Raw genomic sequence first — 22016 nt, forward strand, 5'->3', positions numbered from 1 at the left:
CACGCCCAAGGACGGTCCTCTTACCTAATCCTGCCTCATTAACAGGGAGAGGGGAGGTTTCATCACACAGGAAATGCAAGATCATGATGTCAGACACGCAGCCTGGGGACATACAGTCCTGGGGACATGGCCTGGCCCAGCTGGCATGGCGGGAGCCCTCTCAGGTGACTGACGGCAGAAACAAGCCATCCCCCATCACCAAGACTTTGCTGTGTCCCTCCGTTCCTCAGGCCTCCAGGTGGAACCACTCCAGGGCCATGCGCCTCTGGACACCACATAGGCTGTGGTGGCTTCACGTCAGTCACTGGTGACAAGGATGAGCCAGCAGCACGGCCCGGGTCTCCCCAGGTCCTGCTGACACTGGGGTCTGGGAGACTCGGCCTGCTTGGCTCCCTGTCCACGGGACCCTCCCTCAGCCGCAGGAGAGAGCAGCTCGGGAGCCAAGGGGCAAGCCTGCTCCCGTGGCACTGGGGATGGGGCCGACAGCTCAGGGTCCCCGTGCATGGCTGGTCCCGAGAGACCCGCTTCTCTTGGTCAGTGCTCTCTGCACACAGGACAAGGGGGCCAGCGTCCTCTCAAGGGCAGGACAGGAAGCAAGACCACTCCGCCTCTTCCCTCAGCCCTGGCCTCCCACCACACTGGTCCAGCTTCAGGGCAGCCCCTTGGAGACACCTTTCTTTCCTGTTAGTGAAATAGGAGTCCTATTCCTGCCGGGTGTGTTCCTGTCGTAGATGAAGTACGCTCATTAAAGGCAGTGGAGGCCCGTGGCACTGACCTTGCCTGGGGGCCTCGGGAACACTGCCCCCGCCCGAGGCTGCAGCTTGGTTGTCCCCCCTGCAGTCCACCCACTGCCCACCTGGGGAAGCATCTGAGATGGTGGCTTTGGGTGAGAACGCGGAGCCCGGAGGAGCGGGGCCCCGTGCTGACTGGGTGCAGGGATGGCACAACCAGGAGAGGAGCCAGTTCCTGGAGTGGCCCAGCCAAGGAGAGGGGCAGGGGACACGGGTGCCTGGGCCAGAGGGACTCCCAGGCTCCTGTCTCTCCCCCTGTTGCTTCCCCGGGAAGGAGGGGTCCCAGGCAAGGGTCCACGCCTGAGCATCACCCGTGGTGGGTTGAAGGGCAGGAGGGAACTGCGAGGTGGCCGGGCTTGCAGGCAGGGTGGGGTAGTGGAGGGCCAGTAACTTGGGGTGCAAGTGGAGGGACTTCCAGATAGGCCCCCGCATCCAGCTAGGGTATTCCAATGCCCCCTAGACACGCGGGATCTGGACAGCGACAGGTAAGAGCAAAGAGGAGCGCAGGTCCGAGTGGTGGTGCCGGGGAAGGCTGGGAACGCACACGGGCTTCCGAGGAACAAGCAAACCCTTCTGGGAAGAAGTCGGGCAGAAGGCCCTTGGAGTCAAGGCTATGGCATTCATGCCCCTGCCTTGGACATGTGGTCAGGAGAGACCAGCCCTGGAAAAGAACACCAGGCTTTGTACAGCAGGGAAGAGGAGGACCTTCAGTGAGATGGACGGGCACAGGGGCTCCAGCGAGGGGCTCCAACCTCTCAACGACTGTGAAGATGCTGCGGGGCCGGCGGAGCGTCCTCCTGCTGTACAGGGGTCACTGAGAGTCGGAACCGACACCGCAGCCTCCAGCAACCACAACACAATGATGACGACGACGTGGCCCGGCAGAACGACAGGTTCTGTGGACTTGGGGTCCAGGCTGGGGGATGGGCAGGCCCAGCAGCTTCAGGACCCAGCGCTTGGCTGGGAAGGCAGGCAGGAGCTGGGCCCCCAGCGTGTCTGCATAGCAAAGACCTGGACTACCCAGGGAGTTGGGCTGCACCTGTGGAGGGGGTTGGGCTGTACCTGGACAGATGGCCCCTGTCTCCTCAGACTCCACTGCCCACAGCCCGGGGTCAGGCTGAGCCCTCTGCATCAAAGGCCAACTGGACTCACCAGCCAGTCCAGGAGCGGGTGTGGGCTTGTGGTCACTCTGTGCCTGTTTCCCCCGTAGCCCCCTCAACCACCGTCCCTCCGGCCCATCAGGGGAACGCATGCCTGAGAAGGCCCTGGGAGCCTGCCGCTGTCCTCCCTGGTCCTGCTCACGGTGCCCAGGGCGGTAAGGCTCCGAGGGCACCATAGGCAGCCGTGCAGGTCCCTGGCGTCACCACCATGGCCTGGAGTCAGGGTGTGGTGGGCACAGAGGGGTGGGGCCTCACAGTCCCAAATTCCTCCTTCGCTCCAGGGCACCCACTGGCCCTTCGGGGTCCCCTTCCTGGTCTGCCCGCGAGAACATCTTCATCTGCACCGCCTCTTCCTGTCTCATGATCCGTATCCTTCCATTCCTCCTGGGCTGAGTTCACCTTCATAACGTAAAACCCCCCTTCCCGCCCCGAGCCTGTCGCTAAAATGCACAAATTAATTTAGAGACAAGCATGGAGTTCAGGAGCCCCGGCGGCGACATGGGTGGCTGTTGATTGTAAGGTTAACAGTTCAAAGCCACCAGCTGCTATGTGAGAGACAAAGCTTTCGGCTCCCGTAGAGACGGACAGCTTTCGAAGCCCACGGGGGCAGTTCTGCGCGGTCCCGTGAGGTGTCCGGGGTCCAAATCGACTCGATGGCAGTAGTTTAGAGCCTGTCTGGACCACGTTGCCCGGCCAGTTGCCTAGATAAAGTTCGATAACTGACCGATACCTGGTGCTGGAATCGTGGAGGTAGAATTCCCCCCTCCCTTGCATGCCCACCTTCCCGACCTCCACAGGAGCAACATGCCCCTGAGGCCCCGCCCCTGAATCCCCAGGAGAGCAAGCTCAGTGGACCTCAGGGGGCGGGGGTCCGTGCAGAGGTACGGCACAGGTAGGGAGCTTCCTGAGACACCCCAGCACAAACCCCTTGTAGTCTGTTCCCCTGAGCCCTGCACCCTCTGCTCTGGGTGTTTGGGGTGGGTGCCTACAGGAACCAGGGACAGGGTACAAGCTGAGAGCCTGTGCCCCGAGGATGGGTGATGATGCCAGAGGGAGGGCCTGGAAGGGGTAGCAGTGTCTGGGCCCTGAGCAGAGAGGAGAAGAAGAGGGGGGTTGTGGGGGGCTGCGGCTGATGTGTCAGCCTGACTGGAGGCGGGCAGGGCCGAGGGCCGGTGGGGGGCAGGGGCGTCAGCAGGAAGGTGAACCGGTGGCAGCTGGTCCTCAGTGTGGCTGCTCAGCTCGTTTCTGAGACAGTTTTGCCAGTGAAGCAGCAAGAACAGCTGGTACGGCTGGTGTGGGGTCACTAGGTTTAGGGGGGGGTTGGAGGGCTTGGCCCAGCCTCCAGGGGGCCGAGCAGAGTGGGGTCTGGGCTGGCAGCCCCTAGGCTTACTACAGCATCTGGGTACAGAGGGGGCTTAGGGGTGACCCTGCAGGCCGGGGATTCTGTGTCCCCACACGACCCTGTGTGAGGAGCTGTGGGTGATGGAGTCACTGTCCTGGCAACCAGGCAAGACCCACACAGATGCCCACACGCAAGCGAGACCCAAAAGGGCAGGAAAGCAGTCAGAGGAGTAGCTCAGGGGTCAAGGCCACGGATATCCATGGGCCTCTCAAGTCCCGCACAGCAGCGGCTGTCCCCGGCCCCCTGGGCTCATGAGTGTTTCCGGGGGGGATGTCTGGAGACCCAGCCTCCCTGCCCCCGGACTCCCAAAGACAGCGTCCCCTTCTCCTGGCCTCACCAAAGGCCTGAGCCCCATGCAATTAAAGCCTGGTCAGCCTCCTGGCAGTTCATCAGGGCAGGGAGAACTGGGGGGCAGGGGTCACTCTCGTGGTTGCCAGCCAATGGGGAGGCTGCTGGCTCGGTTCACCCTGAGGCGTCTCAGAAAAGCACTGACACAGAGGACCCGGGATGGGGTGGGGTGGGCACAGTTCCAGGCTGCCACACATGGGCAGTGGCTCAGCATCCACCAGGACAGCGTGCCAGTCATGGTCACTATGTGAGTCGGTGGTCACTACAGAGGGGTCCCCTCCTGCCAGCACCATACTCATGGGCTCCAATGCAGGCCGGCACGCCCCTCCCTGCGTTCTCACGTGACTGTCTTTGACCCCCGCAGCCTCACACACCTGCCCACTCTTGTCTTTGGGTGGGAGTGTCCTTTGTAGACGGTGGACTGGTCGGCAATGCTGGCAGACTGCGTGCCTCTGAGGGGTGGCACTGGCCCAGTACCCGAGGAAGCACGTGGCAGGTGAAAGGCCCGTGGTCCTGGCTCAGAGGAGCGTGGCCAGGATCTCCGCTTGGCTGGGGTGAGAACGTGCAGGCTCAGATGTGGACAGACTGACCAGGACCCATGTCACACGTCTCTGGGTCCAGTGGGCAGGCTGACTGAGGGAACCCACAGATGCACCTGTGGTAGGCCCAGCCCTTGCGGTGGGCTCCCACGCCTGTGATGGCCACGTGGTAATGCCTTGTCCAGGTCACTGTCGAGCAGACTGGGCTTGAGAAGGAAGGATGGGGGTGGCTGTGTGGGTGGGGTGGGGTGGAAATGAGGAGGGAGTTGAATTCTGGGGGGTTGGGGGGATAGAGGTGAGGAGCTGTCTACTGGGGGTCTGCATGTACCTGGGGGGCTGCGTGAGCAGGAGTGAGGTGAGGGGAACTGTGTACAGAGAGTGCTGAGTACATGGGGGTCTGGGGGTGGGGTTAGCACGGCTGTGTACTGTAAGGGGGGCTGTGCACCCTGGGAGGCCTGAGGTTGGAGGCTGCATGCACTGGCATGGGGGCCCTGCTTTTGTGTGTGCCACTGGGTTGGCTGGATTATAAGGGAGTTTTCCTTGGACTGAAGGCGGTGAATCAAACCCCGCCCCCGGCCCTGGCCCGGCCCTCCACGGAGGCCTGTTTGGTGTGGTTTGGTTGTCATGGTTGTCATGGCAACAGGCTGCGTGCTCGTGGGGGGCGTTTGTTTTGAGGCCTCTGGACTTAGCAGAAGGGATGCGCTGTTCTGAGTCAGGACCCTGAGGGGCACCCCTAAATGGGAGGCAAATGTGAGGACAGATTAATCTGTGGACAGATGGAAATGGCCGACTCAGACTCCACAGGTGCTGGGAGCTGGGAGCCACCACTCCGGCCACGGTACAACCCACTAGGTGCTGGGGGAAGGGGCCCCCAAGGGTCGGGGTGAGCAAAGCCAGAGCCCCCTGGACTGTAGAGAGAGCCGGGAGAGCCACAGTGGTGGTGGTGGGTGGGTGGGAATCCAGGCAAAAGACAGGCGGCAGCAGGGGGATGTGTGAGTGAGGGTCAGGGCGAGAGGAGGGGCTGTGGGGTGCGGCTTGGCTGTGTAAGGTTCCCCCAGAGTCTCGCCTGCTCACCTGGCCTGATGGAGGTGGGGTGGGCGCCATCATGGCGTTCAAGAACCCCAGACCTCTACTGCTCATCGGCCACTTGTGGGTATGGGAATCCCCGCCCCTCGGAGACACTGCGGGTTTGGCTCCAGCCCACCTGACAAAGCGACGGCCTCAAAGCGAGTCACATGATCTGGGGTCCCCCACGAGTGGAACAGGGATGCCGGTTGTTCCTGCCCTCCAGCCGCCACCCCTGCCACACCTGCGGCTTGCAAACAGGCCTCTCTGAGAAGTACTGCCCAACAGGGGCCGCCAGGTGGTGCTGTGGATTATGGCCTGGGCTGCTAGGACAGGGTCGGTGGTTCAAAGCCACTAGAGGCCCTTCTCAGCAAAGACGAGGCCGCTGCTCCGTCAGTCAAACTTCACAGACTCGGGGATGTGAAATCTGTGTTAACTCCCAATAAAATGGCTTTTGAGGAGAAATAATACAGCCTTGCCAACCCTGCCTAGGGCACTGTGAGTCCGAATGGGCTGGGAGGCAGTGGGCGTTGCCCGTAGAGGATAAGGAATTCAAAGGAAGTCCTCCGCTGTGGCTCCTGTGCTCGAACCCATTGCTGCAGCCACTGTGTCCGCCCCTCTCCTCGAGGGGCTTCCCCTCCTTCAGCCCCCCCCCCCTCTGCTTCAGCAAGCTGCAGGTCCTTCTCCAGGGACTGGTCTCTCCTGGCAGCGTGTCCAAAGTACACGAGACAAAGTCTCGCCCTCCTTGCCTCCAAGGAGCATTGTGGCCGTGCTTTCCCCAGACGGATGGGCTTGTCCTTCTAGCAGCCTGGCACTTGCAGTATTCCCAGCACAAATCGAATGCGCCGAAGGACGGCCTTCCTGTTCAAGGTCCCACCGTCACATGCCATGACGCACTGGGGAAGACCGTTGCTGGGCTCAAGCGCCCAACCTTGGTCCTCAAAGTAACCTCTCTGCTCCCTGACGCTCTAACGAGGCCTGTGCCATGCACAGACTGACCCAGGGCAATGTGTCTTTGGATCGGTTGGCTGCTGCCTCCATGAGTACTGGCTGTGGCTCCAGGCAAGACAACATCCTCGCCCGCTCCAACCTTCCCCACGGATCACCGTGCCCCTCCTGGTCCAGCCGTGAGGGCACTGGTCTTCTCTGCCCCGAGTCATCATCCAGCCTGAAGGCTGCCGTCTTGGATGTCAGCACACTCACATGCAGTTACGGGGGAATTTCCATAGCGCTGTGTGTGTGTGTGTGTGTGTGTGTGTGTGTGTGTCATCCAGCACAATGGTTTCCAGGCTCGTCTCCAGAAGGCACTTGTCTGAGCAGACGGACTGACTTTGTCCCTGCAGGAGTCCTGGTTTCCCAGTGGTTAGCGCCAGGCGATTCAGACCCCCTGTTGCTCTGAGGGAGAGCGATTTCAGTAAAGACTCGCAGGCTGGGAAGACCAGTGGGAAGCTCTGCTCTGACCTGTGAGGTTGCTCTGCAGAGGAGGGGACTCCAGGCTGTGCGTGGGCTTGTGGGCCCGGTCACGCCATGTCGAAGGTTGGTGATGCAGCTCAGCTTGGCTCAGTCTCCGACTTCCACCACTGTCCCTGCAGCTTCCATGTCGGGGTTGGCTGCGTGTGTCTGTCTCTCTCCTCTGCTGTCTCTCCTGGAGGCCCAGGAAGTGTTCCTATGGGTCCCTCCAAAGCTGATCTGTGGCCTGGGGTCCATGGTGTCCTGGTGGGCATGGGGACCAGTGCCAGGCCAGAAACCAAGCTGATGGGAACTGGGCATCACCATGGCCCCGTGGCTGCAGGCTGGGCACTCACTGTAACCAGGCCCCTGCTCCCTGTGGGCTGAGCTGGGTCCCCAGGGTGTGTGGGTCACTGACTTAGCGGACACGAGGGCAGGGTGGAGGTGGACCCAGCTGGGCTCCTCTTCCTGCACATCCCGGGGCACAAGCTGGATCTGGGAGGCCCACCACGGCCTAGCCTCAGAGGTGCCCACTAGTGTCCAGACCTCGGGCTGGGCACCCCCCTCCCTCCGGAAGTGCTGTCTGGGCTTTGCTGCGTGTGAGGCACCCTGGGTGGCTGCATGTCCTCTGACAGGAAAGCCGCTCAGCACCAAGATGCACGGACAGCAGGAGAGTCACCGGGCATGCTGGCCGCCCCTCCACCATCGTCCCCTCCAGGCACCGGCGGGGGCCCAGAGCCACGGACCTGGGAGCGCTGGTGTGCTGCTGTATCTGGAGGACAGAAGGCAAGGCTGGGAGGAGACGGGCAGAGGGCCACTGAATTGGTGGTGAAGAACAAAGCTTTCCATGGGTGAGGAGCCGCACCTCCCCTGAGCCCTGGTCTCTCAGTCTGCTCATCTGCCAAGGGCTCCCGGGGGCTCAGCGGGTCATGTGTCAGGGTACTCGCTGCAAGCTCAGCGGTCTAGACCCACCAGCCTGTCCCCATACAGATTGACAGCCTTGGGAACCCAAGGGCAGCAGGTCTCCTCTGTCTTCGGGAGTCCCCATGGGTCAGATCACTCCACTGGATGGCAGCAGGCTCGGTCTGGCCTTAGTCCCCGTGGACACTGGGAAGTGCTGAAGCAAGAAGCAGCATGTCCATGTGCTGGCAGGGCACCAAATGCTGGGTGCCCCCTGGCAGCCAGAAGAAGCAACACCCCTGTCCTGGATGAAGCACCCCGGGACCCCTCTCAGACACGAGGAGGCGATGCTCGACCTTGCTGACCATGGACGGGCTTGCCCCAGGAAAGACGTCTCTCAAGGAACACACATCGTGGTTGGCAAAGCCGAGGGTCTGTGGAAACACGGGAGCCCCTCCCCCACAAATATTCCAGCCACTGTGAAGATGGCTCTGCGTGTCCTTGTCTGGTGCATGAGGTCACCACGGATGCGTCTGAGCTGACGCGACAGGGCCCCCCCAAAAAATGGTGCTATCAGAAGTGGGCCACCCAGCTCCCCCCTGGAGCAGCACCTGTGCCTGCGGCCCTCAGCTGTAGTGGGCAGTGAAGATCGCACTCTATGACCTGTGGAAGGGGGGCCAGCCACTGTCCCCTGGGCCCTGCCCCAGACCTGCTGAGTTAGAGTGTCCACTGTAACAGGGTCCCAGGGGATGCGTGAGCTCACGGAAGCTGGAGAATCCCAGGTTGGGAGGCCGGTGAAGGGTCCGGGCTGAGCGGTGAAGAGACTCCTGTGCCTCCCTGGCTCGGTGCCTGCTCCGGCAGCCGCGGGGAAGCCCTACCGAGCTGGAGTTCGATTAGAACCCTCACCTACATTTGATCAGTTTGTGTTTCAAACACGTTGACTGTTCGCCTGCTTTACATCCGCATGGGGGTGGGTGCTGGTGCAGGGTGACCTGACACCCATCTGGGGGAGGACCTTGGGTGGAATCTGCTGACCGGAATTTCCACAGGCGGCAGTCATGGTGGCCGGCTTTGCATCCCCGGCCACAGCCAAGTGGGATCGTCTGGCTGTCCACGCCCATGGGTTTGGACACAGCACCAGCCCACAGAACTGACCAGGGTGAAAACAGGAACCCACTTGCTGTTGGTTGCCCCTGTGCCAGGCTTCCAGGTCCATGCAGCCCATTGGCAGTCTTTACGGGGAGGGAGGACATTGCAGAACCAGGCTGGCTCAGCGAGGATTTACTGAGCTAATTTGAGAACGCGCACTGGGAAAAAGGAAGTCATCCGTTCTGTGGGACCGACACTGTTGCTGCGGGCGAAGAAAGCAGTGCAATGTGGTCTTGTTCCGAGCACCACAGCAGGTGCACGATCACATCCAATGTTGCCAGAAACCAGCTACCAGAATATTCCCATTCTTTGAAAAAAATCCATGCCCAGAAGTTGTGGTGCTCTTAACACCCGCCCATCCATTCATCCATTGATATCCCCTCCCTCCCTCCTTCTCTCTCTCCCTCCCTCCCTCCCTCCCTTCTTCCTTCCCACCCTCACTCCCTCCCTTCTACCCATCTTTTAATCCATCCAACCGCCCACTGATCTACCCAATCACACTATATATTTTTATTCATCCACCCACCCACTCATTCATCCAGCTACCCACCCACCTATCCATCCGTCCGTCCATCCATCATTCACCTGTCATTCTTTCATCTATCCATGTACCCAACCATCTATGCACCCATCTACCTACATACACCCATCTACCTACATACCCATTCATTCATGTGTCTATCCATCTACCCATTTCCATCCACCTATCCATCCATCCATCCATCCATCCATCCACCCATCCATCCATCCATCCATCCATCCATCCATCCATCCATCCACTTACCCACACATCTATTCATATATCAAACCACCCAACCACCAATCCTTCCTTCCTTCCTTCCTTCCTTCCTTCCTTCCTTCCTTCCTTCCTCCCACCCACCACCCAAACATACATCTATCCATCCATCCACCCATTTCCATCCACCTATCCATCCATCCATCCATCCATCCATCCATCCATCCATCCATCCATCTATCCATATCACTTACACCACATTCTATTGACCATCCCAGATAGGAGGGAGGGAACAGCTCACCCATCCCCCAAAGGGAAGCGTTGGTGGCAGCCTTCTGTGGGGACTACACAGACCCAACAAATGGAAATCAGGACAGAGGGTGGGGACACGTGACCAACACTCAAGCCTGAAGGGTTTTAGAAGAGGAGAGGAGGTTTGCATGGATAGAAAGAAAGGCTCTCTTCCTTTTGCCTCATGCCTTTGTATCTAAAAAACAAGGAAGTCCCCAGGTAAATGTCTACATTTCAGACGCTTAGGTATACGGGTGCGGGATGGAAGAGATGCTCAGAGACTGTCTGGTGTCCATTGACTCCTGGACGTCTGGGGGTTTCATTCCAAAGCCTCAGGGACTAGATGCAGGGATGGGTGTATGAGCTGACTGAAAACGCCACGGCTTGGGTCAGAGCACCTTAGTCTTCCCAGCGACATTCTTGCTCTTCAACCCTTAAAAGAGGTCTTTTGCAGCAGATGTACCCAGTGCAACATGCCATGTGGTTCCTGGACGGCTGCGTCCGTGGGTGGGTGCTGATTGTGGATCTAAGCGACGTGAGATGCCTGACAACTCGAATCTTTCCTCCGTGTAGTACGATGGTCTGTGTTGGTTCAGTTGAGAGAATCTTGTTTGCTTTACGCCGAGGTCTCATCCACTCGGAAGGGTTTCATCTTCGTCAGTGACAAACGCATCGAGCCCTCTTCACTGCTGACAAGCAAGGTGGTGTCGCTCACCTGTCACAGGTGGTGGAGGCATCTCCCTCCAGCACCGATGTCCCATTCTTCATGTAGTCCATCCTCCTGACTTATTTGCGCAGCCTCCAGATTGTGTGAGCATGGTGGAAGGATACAACTGCGACACACACCTTTCCTGATGGGACACCACACGGCTTCTGCTTGGTCTGTTTGCGTGACTGCCTTCCTTGTGGTCCATATCACAGGTGCCCCTGAGTGCATTCTTGGGTGTGGGAAACAGAAGGATTTCTCCCAAGTTGTCTCCCCAAAATATGTGCCAAACTTAGCTGTTTGTGTATGACTATACACTTGGAGGTCATCAGGAGTAGGTCAGGGTCATTCTCCCTAAGAGCTATCAGCCATCTAGAGCAAGCAGACACCACTGTTCATTCCACAAGTAGGACCCACTCCCTTCTGATAAGGATTGTAGTTGTCTGTTTCCTTGGAGGAGACCCCAGAGAGGTCAAACCCACCCTAGGATGACCAAGGTTAGGCTGCCATCCTAAATCTAGGATCAGCCCATCTTGTCACATGTATACCCCTAGACCTTCCCATTCCTATGGGCACACCCCTAGCTCATCCCCTTCCTGTTACGCCCATGCCTGTCATCCATCCCCTTCCTGTCTCGCTCATGCCTCTCATCCATCCCCTTCCTGTCACGCTCATGCCCCTCATCCATCCCCTTCCTGTCACGCTCGTGCCCCTCATCCATCCCCTTCCTGTCACGCTCCTGCCTCTCATCCATCCCCTTCCTGTCATGCTCGTGCCCCTCATCCATCCCCTTCCTGTCACGCTCATGCCCCTCATGCATCCCCTTCCTGTCACCCTCATGCCTCTGATCCATCCCCTTCCTACCATGTGTATACCTATTGTACTGCCCCTTCCTGTGACGTGTAGTTACCTGTAATCATGCCCCTGAAGGAGATATAACCCTTGGTTAGCAATGAAGTGGGGGCTCTCCTGCTCTCGCTCCCGAGGCTCTCTCCTGCTCTCGTGGCTCCCCCCACGAGGACCACCAAGCAGGGCTGAGGCGAGCATGCTACCACGAGTTGTGTCTGACTCCATTACCCCAACCTCTCCTCTGTCTCTCATGCTCTCTATGACTTTACTGTAATCTTTACTCATTATTGCTGTACAGTTGTGCCTGCCGGACTGTGATGATGTGTTGGGGACCTCTCCGCCCACACTTGGTGATGTCATCCACACTTTGCTGTGGTCCCACAGCCCGTCCCTTGGCCAAGTCAAAAAAACACAAACGTCTTCCTGGGCCTCCCTGCCTTCAGCCAAGATCCATCTGACACCAGCAGTGAGCCCCAACCCCCGCCCACGTCCTCTTCACAATCTGGCTTGGATTTCCGGCAGCTCCCGCTCGAGGTCCTGCTGCAACCATTGTATGGTTTTTAGCAGACTGGCCTGCACGTGACATTAATGACGTTGTTCGATCATTTCCACACTTCACTGGATCTGCATTCTGTGGAAGGGACACACGTGTGATCTCTCCTGGTCTGGGGGCCCGGCAGCTGGCTTCCAGCTTTCTTGGCATAGACGAGGGGGTGCTTCCAGGGCCGCCCCCACAGCTGTTAGAGTTGGGACTCCCATCATATATTTGGGGTGGGGGCGACCACAATTTGTATCATCAGAGAAACTACCTTATATGAAGAACGTGGCATCGGATTTGGAAGATGGCTTGCTAACTGGTGTCCAGAGGATGCCACCTTGCTGGCTACATGTGAGCCGGGATGGTGAAGACCTTCAGGGGGTCACGGCTCAGCGTGAAGACCCAACTCCTCACCGCTGGGCCAACAGCTCCCATCACGATGACTGGGGAAAGGTTGAAGCTGTCGAGGATTTTGTTTAGTTTGGACCCAATGCTCCTGGAGGAAGCAGTCAAGAGATCAAAAGACACTTTGCATTAGGTGAGTCTGCTGCACAGAAGCAGGGAATTTACTTTGAGGACCAAGGTGTGCCTGACCCAAGCACGGTACTCTCAATCACCTTATATCCATGTCAGAGTGGGACACTGAATCAAGAAGACGGTAGAGGAGTCAGTGCGTTTGAGTGGGGGTGCTGGAGAAGAACACTGAAAGTCCCACGGACTGCTGAAAAGACAGACAATCTGTCTTGGAAGAAGTACAGCCAGAGTGCTCCTTAGAGGCGAGGACGGGGAGACTTTGTCTCATGCGTTTTGGACATGTGCTCAGGGGAGACCAGTCCCTGGAGAAGGACATCATGTTCGGTACAGTGGAGGGCAGTGAAAGAGTGGAAGGCCCTCGAGGAGATGGACGGACACAGCGCTGCAGCAATGCACTCAGGCACAGGCACAGTGGTGAGGATGGTGCAGGACCGTACTAGGCTGTGTTTCATTCTGTTACCATGGGTCGGCACTGGCTCCATGACACATAATAACACCACCATTGCCAGCACCAGCACCACCTCCACCACCTCCACCAGAACCAGCACCTCCACCTCCATCACCTCCACCACCTCCATCAGCACCAGTATCTCCACCTCTATCACCTCCACCAGCACCAGCACCTCCACCTCCACCTCCACCACCTCCATCATCTCCACCAGCACCAGCACCTCCACCTCCACCACCTCCATCACCACCACCATCTCCACTGCCAATTCAATCATGACACTTGGTGTGATTCACCCTTCATTCTTTCTCTTCTCTGAGAGTCCCCAGGGTGCCAGGGGGACTGGCTGAGTGTGTGTGGGAGTTCAGAGCTAAAACCAGGTCTCGACTTCCCCACACCTAGTGCAGGGCTTTCTGGACACACGGGCTGCCCCGGCCATGCTCTGTCTGCAGTGCTGGGCTGGCCCAGTGCCCACTGTGCCCCTGCGCATGCTCCGGCTCCGTGGAGAGGGCGCCTAAAAGTGTGCCACAGAGGGTGCAATGTGGACGATGGTGTATCAAGTCTATCCGCTGTGGGCTCCTTCGCCACGCACCACGTGCGGGAGGGGCTGCATGATTTCCTGCTGCAGCTGCCAGGGGGTGGGGGGTGGATGCAGCCTAGAGCCCCATGTCCCAGGGACGGATAAGGACTCCTAAGGTCAATGCAGCCTGGAGACTTCCAGAAGTTACCAGAGTCCAGATGAACGGGGCGGCTTGGAACTTTGGCATGCTGCACCGAGGGCCCACACCTGGCTACCACCGTGTCCCTGAGCCCATTGCAGGGAGGGTGGGTGGTGGCCAGCAAGGGCTCTCAGGAGGCCTGGGCAAGTGTGGGAGCAGCAAGCAGTTGTAAAGGCTGTTTCCCATTAACAGGACTGTCGCTATCCTCATTAAGGTAAAGGGCAGAACTGCCATAAAATACGAGATGGCCCAGGCCTGCTGTGGTGGGGGTGGGGGGCTCAGCCCTCCAGGGAACTTGGCTTAATCATCAAAAAGCCATTAACCAACCAAGCCCCACATTAAGGTGACAAACCCGCTGCTGAGAATCACTGGGCCTCTTGACTGTGACGATTAACGGGGCCCCCTTGGCCCTTCTCTGCAAAGCCAGGTTCTTGTGGCGGCTTCATCTGAGGATGCCTCTCATCCATGGGAATCGCCTGCGGCCCGGTCACAGTGCCAGGCCAGGGCATTCTTGCACGGTGGTTATAAAGCAGAGGTAATGTAAGCGGGAGGGTGTCTGAGGGCTCCTCCCCCAGGGTGGCAGGAGAGTGGGCCCCCTGCCGTCTACCCTTTCTGTCTCTTGCTGATGTTAGGAGTCAGTCCCTGACGCCTGCTCCCTTCCCCCCCCCCACCCCCCCAGCGTACGCACAAGCCCCCTCATCGCTCAGCAGAGCCTCGTGGCCCACAGCTTTTCTGAGCGGAGCTTCACGAGTTCTCTGGCCTTTCCGTCCAGTTCCTCTTCATGTAGATCAGTGGTTCCAAGCCTTCCTAATGCCGTGACCCTGTAATGCAGTTCCTCATGTGGTGGTGACCCTCCAACCATAATGTTATTTTCATTGCTACTTCATCACTGTCATTTTGCTACTGTTATGAATCAGGCGACCCCTGTGAAAGGGTCATACGACCCCCAAAGGGGTCTCAACCCACACGTTGAGAATTGCTGATCTAGATGACCCAGTGACTCGTGCCAGCCTCCACTGCCGGACGGGTGGTGCCTGGCTGAGAATCATGCGCAGTGGGCATTCTACCCCCAGCCACCTCTGCCCCGAGTCTGGGCCCAGTGGGGCAGGGGGCCTGTGCACAGAGACTTGGGCAGATGGCACCTGGGCACCCAGCCTCTTTCCATCCCCTGGCGCTTGCAGAAGCATAGGGTCTTTGGTGCTAGGGACAGATGCTTCCCCACTCTGGGCCACTGTCGCCTTCCAGCAGGGTCCGAGTGGGGGCTGGCCATCCTTGTCCTGGTCACAGCCAGGCTGAGCAGGAGTCTGGTGCTCTGAATGACAAGGACGAGGTGGCAGCTGAGGGAGGTGTGGCCCCTCCTGGAGGTGACCTGAGGCCAGGCTCCTGACCCAGGGCATCAGCCACCCATCCGCTCCACACCTGCTGGGGCCCAGGGAGTGTCCCCCTCAGCGAGGCGAGGCACAGAGTGCTCTTCAAGCTGACACGCGACTGTGGAAGGATCGGGGGCTCTGTCATCCCAGGACCGTGGTTCGGAGGTCTACCTAGAGCGGTGAGTCGGGGTCAACGCGATGGCTGCGTGGACGATTTGGCTTGTCCATGGAGCCAGATGGTGGAAGTGTGGGATCCAGGGGGCAGGGGATCTGGGTGGGCTTTCAGGGGGAGGGGTGTTGGGGCAGGTGGAGGAAGAGGGGAAGGGCTCACTGGACAGCAGGGGCTAAGGGAAGATGAGAGGAAGCTGAGCCTGCCCAGGCCCAGGGGCACCTGGGTGGGGGGCTGGGGGGAGAAGCAGGGGATGGGGGTATGGGTGGTGGGGAGACGGGTGCTGGGGGATTGTGGGGGATGGGGTGCTGGGGAGAAGAGGATCAGTGAGAGCCATGGGGAGTGTTGGAGGGAGGCCGGAGTGGGTGCTGAAGCGGGGTGGGGGTTGGGGTGCTGGCAGGAGAGTGGAGGGTGCTGGGGGTAAGTTGGGGGGGGCTCAGTGGGGGGTGCTGCACCGAACCAGGGGTTTGTACTGGACAGTGCGTGCAGCGGCAGGTGCTGGAGCCCGGCTGAGCACAGTGCAGTTGACGGTTGGTTGGTCTCCTTTAAAGAGAGCAACCTCCTGTCCATGGGGGGAAGCGGGGGGGCGGGGCGGGGGCAAAAGGCCTTCACTTGAATGGTCAGGTGTTAGTGCTGATGGTGGCGCACCCAGTGGGCTCTGACTCACAGCGACCCCGTGCAGAGCAGGGCAGGGGACACGGGGGGCGGGGGGAGCCTGGCCCAGCAGCACTAAGCCCAGCCTGAGCTACTCCTGCCACCCCCGCCCCCGAGTCAGCTGTCTGCTCGGGGACCCCAGGCTGCGGGGCACCTGGACGCGGGCACACAGTCCGCACTTGGGGGCTTTTCCCGTGTTCCTGCCTCTCATCCCCAGCGGGCAGGGACGTCTCAGTGAGCAGGCACAGGTGTGACTTCAAGCCCCAGGGTTCTGTCCCAGGTTCAGATTCTGCTTCCCACGAGCCCCACCTCCTCTGATGTTGTGCCCACCTGGCCTGTGCCCACCTGTTGCGATTTTCATCTTTGCCTTTGTCCTTTCTGCTGCACTCGGTGGTTCTGCCATCCTGTCACCGTCCCCATCGGCCCCTCGGAAGCAGAATGTGGGTCTGCAGCTGTTAGCACCTGCCGCCCCCTCCCCAGCCCCATGGCTCCTGCCTGCCTCGGCCCAGCTCCGCAGCCTCTGGTCTTCTTGCCGGCCTGGCCTTGGCCGGCTGCATGACCCGCTCACTCCGTGTCCCTGGCACCGCAAACTAGCGGCTCTCTGGAACCTGCTTCTGCTCCCACCATGAGAGGCGACACCACTCTGTGCAGATACCCAGGCTGCCCATGAGGTGGAGGAGGGACCTGGTGGTGCTGTCAGTGATCACTGGGCTGCTGACCTGAAGGTTGGCGGTTCAAGCCTCCCCCCTTCACTGCCCCTCATAATGACTGGTGCCTCAGGGACCTTGCACGGGGTTGCTGCAGGACCCAGCGACATGAGGGGCTTCAGGGAGTGAGGTGGGGCCTTCTTCTTGACCTTTAAGTCCCAGGGTTCTGGAATGGAGCTTTCTGAAGGCCCTGTGTGTGCATGTGTGTATACACACACATATAGAGTGTATGTGTGTGTATATACTTTAGTGTGTATATAAATGTTTTAGCGTACATGCATAGGTGTGTCGGGTCAATTATAGGCTCATAGAAACCTGATAGCACAGAATAGAACGATTCCTGTGGGTTTCTATTCCTGTGACTCTTTATGGGGACAAAAAGCCTCATCTTTCTCTCAAGGAGTGGCTGGCGGTTTTGAACTGCTGCCCTTCCGATCACGTGTGTGTATGTATATGTATATATGTGTGTGTATATATATATATATATGCACATGTGTACATGCACGCTGCCTCATGCCTGGCATCAAAACGTTGTCAGATCCCAGAGGCCTCACGAGTGGGAAGATGACACTGTCCGATTGTGCAGGAGGCGGGCCCTGGGGTCAGAAGGCACCTGAAGTGCAACTGAGGAGGAGCTGCCTTCCCAGAGCAAGTTCAACCACAAGGACATGACTGGGATCTTCATTCCCTGAAGGGAAGCCTAGAGGTGCCAAACCTGCCAATGACCGGAACTGGGACTGCACGGAATGTGAATCTGGGAACACCGGAAGTCGCTGAAAATGGAAAGGAAAACACAGCGATCGACAGTAGGGATTAGCGAGATGAAATGGCTGGTTTGTGCCATCTCGACTCTGAAAACCATGCTGTTTACCATGCCGGAATGACACAGTCCAGAGGGATGGCCCCGCCTTAATTGTCAAGAAGGACATTTCAAGATGTACAGCGCAGTGTTGTCTGTGGTGGGATTGACCTCTCCGCCTTCAGGAACTCCGATCAATACCGTTATTCAAACTTATGCACCAGTCACTGAAGCTAGTGATGCAGGGACTGGAGAATCCTACGGACACCTCACCGTCAGTCTGACATTAATCAAACGTGCAATCGATATGCATTGATAATTATTGGTGATTGGAATGCAAAGGTTGGAAACAAGGTGGGGGGGGGGACCCGTACTTGGGAACACGGTCTCGGTGATGGGAAGGAAGTAGAGATTCCATTGTCGACTTGGCAGAACCAACGGCCTCTTCACCGCAAAGACCTTTTTATCCCCAACAACAGAAGCGATGAGCAGACACATGGACATCTCCAGATGCAACACACAGAAGGCCAGTGGACGACATCGGTGGGCAGGGACCGCGGCGGAGAAGCTCCGGATCAGCCGCTGAAACTAGACCAGGGGCCGACTGCGGAGCAGACCACCAATGCTCATATGCAAGTTCAAGGTGAAACTGTGTCCATGAGAGCCAATGAAAGACCTTGAGTCCCTCCCACCTGCCTTTGGAGGACCTCTCAGGAACAGATGTGCTGCGTTCAACACCAACGGCAGCAGGCTGATGAGCTGTGGGAGGACAGCAAGACCATTCATTATTCACGAAGAAAGCAAGAGGTCATTAAAAAGACAGGCAGGAAAAAGAAGGTCAGGTGCTCCTGGCCAGGGAAGCATCAACTGGGAAGGAAAGTGAAGCCTCGTGGCGGTGCTGGTGTCTGCATCTGGGGAGGCGGGTGGCGGTGCTGGTGTCTGCATCTGGGGAGGCGGGTGGCGGTGCTGGTGTCTGCATCTGGGGAGGCGGGTGGCGGTGCTGGTGTCTGCATCTGGGGAGGCGGGTGGCGGTGCTGGTGTCTGCATTGGGTCGATGGGCTCAATGATCTCCCCGCATGGGTTCTAGCCCCAGACCCAGAGTTGGTGTTTTGCTCACTCCTCCTGGCAGAAATCAGGATTGGTGTCATCTCGGTGCTTGGCTCAATCTCCCTGGTGGTCAGGGTGCCACAGGGGATGTTTGGGGACCCCGTGGGACCCGCCTCTGACAAGACACTGGCACTGCTGCTGCCTCGTCCCTGAACCTGCGCGAGGTGAGCACGGGTGGGCAGGCGGGCGGGCTCTGAGACAGGGAAACTGCATTGCCTGTCAGTCCATCAGGAGGGAAGTTCACGGTTTACCCGGGAAATCCAAAGAACCCGAGGGAGAGAGAGGAGGAGGCCAGGCAGCGGCTGACTAGAAGGCAGATGCCTTTGGGAGGTTTATTTATTCTTGACACCTTCTAGATATTTTGTTGTGGAAAATTCTGAACAGATAGAGAAACACATAGAATAAAGCATCCCGAGCACCCAGTGCCCAGCTGCAAGTATCAACTGTGGGCCCATCTTTCTGTTCAAAAATTTAAATTCTCTCCCACCCTCTGCTTTCTCCGTTTTATTTAGAAGCACCCCCATCCCTAAGCCCCCAAAGCAAACAAACAAAAAAATGCACTGCGGCCCTACAGGCTGGATAGAGTGGCCCCGTGGGTTTCTAAGGCCGTCACTCTTTCTCTTTTTAATCAGTTCGATTGGCATTTCATCCACATGCCATACAATGCAGTCACCCAATCACACCAAGAAGAGCTTACAGTCATCACCACCATCACTTCCAGAGCTTCTTTATTTCCCCCATTTAGCCACTTCTACAGGTTTAGGGACTTTAGCTCTTTATGGGAGTAGAGGGCCTCCTCTTCCTCCCACAGAAGCAAACCCAAGACACCTCAAAACAGCTTCTGCGAAAGTTCCAGCACGCATTCCCGAACACCGGGACTCACTCGTTGGAGGGCCTCGACAGGGGCTTTGCGGCGATGTGGGGAATTCACTGCTCACCTCTATGTTCTTTCTTTTGAGGTTTTGCTGGTTGAAGTCAGAAACCAGCTAAGGGCCACGAGTTGCGATGAAGCAACGTTCTGAAGCCCTTTGCAATGTCTACAGCTCCTCGCTGCCTTTACTTCAGCACAGCCTATCTACCTGTGGGGAAAGGTGCCCACGGCGTACTTTACTTCGTGCCTTTAGATCTGTCTGGGAAGAAGCGCAGCCAGAGTGCTCCTTAGAGGGGGAGGAGGGGAGATTTCACCCAAGGTACTTTGGACACGTAATCAGGGGTGACCAGTCCCTGGGGAGAACCATCACGCTTGGTAAAGTAGACGGAGAGGAAGAGGGTCGACACAATGTCTAGCAGTCAGTGAAAATCCCTAGGCACGCCAGAGACCACAGTAAATGACAACCACACGAGAGAAAGCCAAAGGGGGAGGACCTGTTCTAGAAATGGATCTAAGTAATAAGCTGCAGAGAATCAGAATGTTCTCAGACTTTTTTCCTACATGGTTTTATCGGGGCTCTTACCGCTGTTGGAACATTCCACACACCCACTGTATCAAGCACAGCACCTATGTTGCCATTATCACGCTCTAGACAATTTCTATTTGAGCCTCGCAGTCAGCTCCTCTTTCCCCCTTCCTACCCTCTACCCTGGTGACCCCTGGATAAATGACAAAGTATTGTTTTTATCCTTACACCGACTATCTCCCTGCACCCACGTTTCTGTTGTTCATCCCCCCCTGGGGTGGGGGGATTATGTGGCAATCATCGCCATCGGTTCCCCCTTCCTCTCTGTCTCCCCCTACCCACCTGATATTACTGCTTCCACCTCTGTTCCTGAGGGGTTTATCTGACCTGGATTCCGTGTGTCGTGAGCTCTTCTCTGAACCAGTGCACACGCTCCAGTCTAGCCAGAACTGAAACAAGGACTGGGGTCATGATAGTGGGGGGTGAGGAAGCCTCAAGGAAACAGAGGAATATTGTGTGTTTCATCGGTGCTATACCGCACCCTGGTTGACTCATCCCTTCCTTGTCACTCTTCTGTGAGGGGATGTCCCATTGCCTACAGATGGGTTTTGGGTCTCTGTTCTGTCCCCTCATTCTCAACAATATGTTTTTTTGGGGGTTTTTTTTGCTTTGTTTTGTTTTGAGTCTTCTGGTGCCTGTTCCCTGATTCTGTTGAAACCTCCTGATCACAAAGGCTGGTGTGATGTGTGATTCTTTCATGGGTTTGTTGCTTCTCTGCTAGATGGCCGCTTGTTTAACTTTCAGCCTTTAAGACCCCAGATGCTGTATCTTTTGATAGCTGGGCACCATCAGCTTTCTTCTCCACATTTGCTTGTGTACTTAGACTTTTAAAGATAATTCTGGTTAACATGTTTAGAATACTCTCTAATGACATAGGTCACTTCCACAAAGCACTGAAAGTTATGAGAAATCAACAAATGTAATTAAATGTAATTTACTTAGAAAATCATCCTACGGAGTTTTCAGTGTGACCCGACACCGGGAATGTCCACGAGGTAGAAGATGGGACATGGTGGAAGGTCAGGTGTGCGTGTGATTGGATCCCCAGAAGGCACGTGTGAGAAGAGTACAGAAAGATACTTTGAGATCTCTTGACTGGGTTTATTTTTACATATTTTTTCCTAACCCTCCCAAACCCCCAAAACAAAACCATGAAGCTGCAGAATTGAGAAATGTCCTGAACTCGGAGGAGAATAAATAAGCAGAAAAGCCACAGCTGGGGCACAGCATAGTAAAACTACGGAAAAGAGGGATTAAGAAAACATCTTCAAAAAAAAAACAACAACAAAAGAAAACATCTTCAAAGAAAACAGGGTTGGAGACAGGAAACATACATTGTTTTCAAAGAAATATAAACAGATTTCCCAGCTGTCTTCTCTGTGGGACAAGTGAAGACAGAGACAAGGTGACACTTTGGAAGCACCAAGAGCAATGCCTGTCAGCACAGGCTCTCTGTGCTCAGCGAAAACACCACAGCAAGTCACATTAACACATTTTCAAATAAAAGCTGAAACGGAAAAATTGCAACCCATGTCCATGAACTAAAGGTCCTGCTCGAGCTCCCTGCAGTGAAAGGGACAGTGTCCTCCATGGACGGAGGGCGGTGGACCCGGGAAGTGACACACACGGTCACTCCACGATGACCCCATGTGAATCCTGAGGCTGAGGAAGACCTCAAGGAGTTGGGCTGACCCCGAGCTGCAACCATGGGGCAGGCACAGGGACACTGTGAGCAGGGTGCATGCGGCCTGCTGGGCATAAGGACTGACTCCCATCTGTCGTAAGAAGATGTCAGAAGACACGAGGGGAAGATGGGCAGGACTTGACCCAGCTTTCTGCCAAAGAGAATATTCAATGGCCTATAAGCATCAACATGCTTGACCCACCTGTCATCAGGGAGATTCAAATGACACGGCAATGTGGCAGGAAGGTTACCTTGAAATGGGATGGTGTGTACCAAAGTTGACAACACAACACAATACAACATACACAATACAGCACACAGCAAAACACCATACCACCACAACATAAAATAGCACAACATACCATACACAATACAACACAGCACACCACCATACCAGCACAACACAACCGCACAACTCAACACGCACAACACAATACAACATACA

This window comes from Tenrec ecaudatus, chromosome 13 (assembly GCF_050624435.1).
Source record: "Tenrec ecaudatus isolate mTenEca1 chromosome 13, mTenEca1.hap1, whole genome shotgun sequence".
Taxonomy (NCBI): Eukaryota; Metazoa; Chordata; class Mammalia; order Afrosoricida; family Tenrecidae; genus Tenrec; species Tenrec ecaudatus.